A 6,000-nucleotide genomic window follows, 5' to 3' on the forward strand; every position below is an offset into this window, starting at 1 on the left:
GTAATCAGGTTGTCCCATGTGGGGCTCACAGTCTTCATCCCCATTTTACAGATGAGGTAACAGGCACAAAGAAGTTAAGTGGCTTGCCCAAAATGACACAGCTGATAAGTGGAAGAGCCGGGATTAGAACCCATGACCTCTGATTCCCAAACCTGGGCTCTTTCCACTAAGCCACGCTGCTTGTTCTAAACTCTGGGGTAGATACAAGTTAATCGGGCTGAACATAATCCCTGTCCCATTTGCGGCTCCCATTTCAGGTAGGAGGAACAACATCCCCACTTTACAGATGAGGAAACTGAAGCCCAGAGAAGATGTGACTTGCCCAAGATCACACGGCAAGTGGCAGAGTTAGGATTAGAACCCAGGTCTTCCGACTCCGTGGCCCTTGCTCTTTCCATTAGGCTACATTTCTTCTCTGCGCACTTAGAAAATAATTACACTCCAACGGGGGAAACATCCCAAAAATATTTACAACTAGCGTGCTTAAAATAAATAATTGCATACACATATATGCCTTCAAAATCATCTGCGCATTTGGATCTGTGACCTTCGAATATTTGATATTCACCCCAACCCCATAGCACTCATGTACACATATATTTAAATTATATATTATCATATATTAAAAAATATTCATATTAATGTCTCCATTAAAACTGTAAGCTTACTATGGTCAGGGAAAGGTTTGGCTAATTCTGTTATATTGTACTCTCCCAAGCACTTAGTACAGTGCTCTGTGCTTAGCAAGCACTCAATAAATACTATTGATTGATTGATAAATAAATGTGAAGGAGGATATAAATAAATTCATAAATTAACAAATTTTATTTTAAAGACTTTTGGAATCACACTATATTTTACTATTCAAAGCAGGTTCGAAATCTCTGTCATTGCTTTCACCAACACGAAGTTCCTTAGCTTGGATGGAATCTGATTTTAGTGTCTAGAGAAAAGCAGCTCCAACTTCCCCCTTGTCCCTCCATCCCACAATTTTCTCAATCCTGCCTCTTCTTCCCAAATACATCCTCAGAACTAAATGTTAGTGGACTTTTCTAGGTTTGTGTCAAGAAGAAGCAAATGCCAAATATCACGGGATGTGCAAACAAGCCAAGATGATGCCTCAGTTTCCTTTCTAAAGAAAATACTTAAGGTCTTTTTCATTTAATTGAGCCATTTTAATTAGCCATTTCTCATTCAAAATGAAGAATTAGAAGAAAATGACCTTGGCTCAGATTTATGTGATTTTTAGATACTTTTCCCACAATTATTGCCAAATTTCTTGATAGTGGGAAAACTGGACTGGAAGTCACTGTTGTCACAGTGTGTTTCTGGCACCTTCGCGGATTAGCTGGGTGATCTTGGGAAAGTCACTTAACTCTTTTAGGCCTCAGTTTCCTCAAACAGTAAAATAAGATTATGCCATCTGCTCGTCTATCTTTATAGGAGTATTGTGAGAATTCTGGAAAAATGCCTGGAAAAAGGACATGAAAAGTCCTGGCATGATTTTTTTAATAGTTGTTCCACCAAGGTGGATATATGTAGTTGTTCCACCAATGTGGATTAAAAACTGCACATATTTATGAACTCAGATGTCACCCTTGGTGCCGTGAATGTTGAGTCAGAGACAGCACATCAGAGTTAAGCCCTAGACAGTTGTGGACTGAAGGATTGTGTATGATACTGCCTTGAATTAACATATCACTTTTATTTTCCAAAACACTTGGAAGCATGTTTCTGCATGGATAGAGAGGCTATTGTAACTCTATCAGGTAGCCATTTACTTGTCATAAACTTGGTAACATTTAAGTCAGGGATTGTCACATGCTTAACAACTTTAGAAGTGGTGTAAAAATAGCATCTAGCATGCCCAAGTGGAAACAAAGGGCACAGATCCTCCAATTACCTGGATCTGGGAGAGGAGGCAGGTGGGGAAAGAGGAAGATGTGAGAGCAACTTAATTGGATCTGGCCCAGGGCCTTTGCTCAGAGATGTCAGGTGCAGAAATAGGAGGGTATTCTTTCTCAGATTCGTTTGGAGAAAAGGGAAGAAATGGAGAGGAAGCTTTCAGAAAGTCCTTAAAAAAATTTGATAGATGAGGAAATTGTGGATTTTGGGGCCAAGGACAACTCCCTGAGTCAGTCAGCTAACCATCAAGTCATGTAGGCCTCTGGGAAAGGCTCCCAAATGCAATTTCAGAGAAAATTATTAATGATAATAATGGTAATAACTATGGTATTTGTTAAGCGCTTACTATATGGCAGGCACTGTACTAAGCACTGAGAAGATACAAGCAAATTGAGTTGGGCACAATCCCCGACCCACATGAAGCTCACTGTCTTAATCCCCATTTCAGAGAAGCAACGTGGCTCAGTGGAAAAGAGTCCGGGCTTTGGAGTCAGAGCTCATGGGTTCAAATCCCGGCTCTGCCAACTGTCAGCAGTGTGACTTTGGGCAAGTCACTTCACTTCTCTGTGCCTTAGTTCCCTCATCTGTAAAATGGGGATGAAGACTGTGAGCCCCCTGTGGGACAACCTGATCACCTTGTAACCTCCCCAGCACTTAGAACAGTGCTTTGCACATAGTAAGCACTTAAGAAATGCCATTATTATTATTATTATTATTATTATTTTACTTATTATGATGGTATTTGTTAAGCACTTACTATGTTCCAGGCATTGTACTAAGCGCTGGGATGGATACAGGCAAATCAGGTTGGACACAGTCCCTCTTCCACGTGGGGCTCAGTCTCAAAAGTCACACAGGAGATAAGAGGCAGAGAACCCAAGCCTTTTGGACTCCCAACCCGGAGCTCTACCAACTAGACCACGAAAATGTCAGTCTGAATCACAAATGTTACTTGCTGAATCACAAAGGTTACTAAAGAAAAGGGCAAGCTTAAGGTATTGGCACAGCTTGGCATAAGCAAGATTATGACTGGGTCAGAACACCTAGCCCAGTGTTATCTAAAACAGTGGCCCTAGGCTAGTAGCCTAGTAATGCCATTTGTCCAGTGTCCCCTGGGTGGGAACCTGTTTACCATCTATGTTGAGGAGCACTGTATTTAGCATTTGGGAGAGTACAATACAACAACAGACCATACATTTAACAAAACATAGAGAAGCAGCATTGCTTAGTGGAAAGAGCACGGGCTCAGGAGCAAGAGGATGTGGGTTCTAATCCTGGCTCCTCCACTTGTCTGCTGTGTGACCTTGTGCAAGCCACTTAATTTCTCTGTGCCTCAGTTCCCTCATCTGTAAAATAGGGATTAAGATTGTGAGCCCCATGTGGGACAACCTGATTACTTTATATCTACCCCAGTGCTTAGAACAGTGCTTGGCACACAGTAAGTGCTTAACAAATGCCATAATTATTATTATTATTATTATGTACACAGTGCCTGCCCACAGCGAGATTATAGTCTAGAGGGGTAGCATGGCTTAGTGGATAGAACAAAGGTCTGGGATTCAGAAGGACCTGGGTTCTAATCCTGACTCTACCATATGTCTGCTGTGTGACCTTGGACAAGTCACTTGGGTTCTCTGGGCCTCAGTTACCTGATTTGTAAAATGGGGATTAAGAGTATAAACCCCACGTGGGACAGGGACTGCATCCAACCTGATTGACTTGTATCTCTCCCAGTGCTTGGCACATAGTAAATGCATAACAAGTATCAGAATTATTATTAATTATTAGGTCGAGAGTTGAGAAATACAAAAAAGAGCTTTCAGGGATCCACACCACATGGTGAGAGTGGGAGCTAATTGAAATCTTTGGAGGTCGAGCTGTGACACAAGCCCTCTGTGTGTATCAACCGTTCACCTGGATAGGTCTTCCTCTGATCTCGTTAACCTTGGCCTTAAAGGGGAAACTAGTAGGGTGAAGCTAGTAATCAATCAGTGATATTTGTTGAGTGCTTTCTATGTGCCGAGCACTCTACTTAACTTGGAAGAGTACGGTATAACAGAGTTGGTAGAGACATTCCCTGCCCATAATGAGCTCACAGTCTAGAGGGGGAGACAGGCATTAAGATAAATACATGCTATAGAATCTGTAGAGAGGTGCATGGGGGTGGGACTGTAGTAAGTCTTTGTAGGGTAGTGTTTCCTTCTGTCCTTGGATTTTCTGACAGACTTGCTCTGGAAGAACGAAAAGACCAAAAGAGAAAAAAAATAATGACAGAGTATTGTTGAAGCACATTATGCAACCCCCCCGCCCCACCCCCAAACCCTTCCCTGTCCTTATCACTCTACTATTCAGGGATTGTGATTGACTTCATTCATTCATTCACCAATCCCCCGAGCTAAAGGAAAGACTCTAGTTTCTTGATTCACATGAATACATATGATAATATTTTAGTTTGGGTTATAAAATAGCAGGATTAAAGGCATGTTATTTTCATGAATGTTTTATTTATAACCCTAGGTTCGCATTTCCCACTCATCTCAGAAAGAGAAATGGAGGTTAATGCTAGATGGGAGTGTGGTTCGGATGAATGCAAATGTAAATAATTTGCAAATCCATTTGGACAAAATAAAATGCTTCAGTGAGACCGGGGCATTGATTTATTTTGGGGGTGACATCAGTGACCTGTGTGGACTTTTTTGTTTTCTATTTTTTTAATTTTCGTACACCTCCACAATTTCCAGTTAAAGCCAAAGAGATTGCTCCCTCCAGTAGTATCTTCTAGTTCAATCTCTATCGGCATGAAGGACTCTGAGGAGAGCAGTCTTAGAAATGCACCTCAAACAGGATGTTTGGTATTCTTAAGTACAGCAAAGAGTGTTGTGATGGCATTAGAGAAGGACATCCTGCTCAGATGCCTAGTGGAAGAAACAGTAGACCTTCTTCAAAGAAAGCTATCGGAAGATATGGAACCTGGCGAGAATCTGCATGGCTTAGTCACTAGAGCATTGCCCAGGTAGTCATAGGACGTGGGTTCCAATCCTGAATCTGCTGCTTTTCTGCTGGGTGACCTTGTGTAAGTCACTTCTCTGTCCCACAGTTCCCTCGTCTGTAAAATGGGGGTTAAGACTATGAGTGCCATGTGGGACAGGAAATGTGTCCAATTTGATTATCCTGTATCTACCCCCGAACTTAGAACAGTGCTTTGCACATAGTAAGCACTTAAAAGATTCCATTATTATTATTACTTTGAAGACCCTCAAAACTTTGATTAACCATATATGCTAACAAGTAATATTTTATTTGGAGATACAGTCAAATAGGATGCAAGAAAGTGAATTCCCAACAAAGATATAAAATCATAAACTAAGATTCATACTAGGAAAATGCCCTAGTAAACCCTTCTTCTCTGACCTATCTTTCTGGCAGCTTAACCGAGAGGTAGGACTTGCTTGTGGAGACAGTCCTGATGAGATGCCTCGCTCACACAGTGTCAGGGGGGAAAGAGAGAGCAGAAATCCTTCCACGTTTATCAAGAAAAGGCAGGGGCTTGGCTTCACGCAGGGCCAAACCCTATTGCCGTGAAAAGAGGTCAGGAGTCAAGCCCCTTTGCTTCCTGGGAAGTGTAGTTTCTTCTTTTCCTTCCTTACAAATACCCTTGCCAGCCTTCATCAGAATCTATTGGATTGGCAAAGACTGGCATAGTACAGAAAGGTCAAAAACAGCAACAGAAATCTTAGAAGAAAATGTTCTTCATTCTAGATTTTCTGGGGGTCAGTGGCCTATGGAAACATCCAAATGTTGTTTGCTGTTTGTGAAAAATCTGCTGCCAACCATGTGGTTTGTAAATAGGCTGCAGAGACCAATACTTGACCAGAAAACCTTCCCCGTGGACCAGAGCGGAAAGACTAACCTTTTGAGGTGTGGCTGTGTCCCACTGTTTTCTGGGGACAATGTTCCAAGTGGAGCACCTCGTCCATGATTGCCACTTACCCGATCAGTGATCGGACCGCTGTTGGAGAAGTAGTGTGGTCTAGTGGAAAGGACACGGGCCCGGGGGCTCCACCACTTGCCTGCTCTGTAACCTTTGGCAAGTCA

The sequence above is a fragment of the Tachyglossus aculeatus genome, chromosome 20, assembly GCF_015852505.1.
Source record: "Tachyglossus aculeatus isolate mTacAcu1 chromosome 20, mTacAcu1.pri, whole genome shotgun sequence".
Lineage (NCBI taxonomy): Eukaryota > Metazoa > Chordata > Mammalia > Monotremata > Tachyglossidae > Tachyglossus > Tachyglossus aculeatus.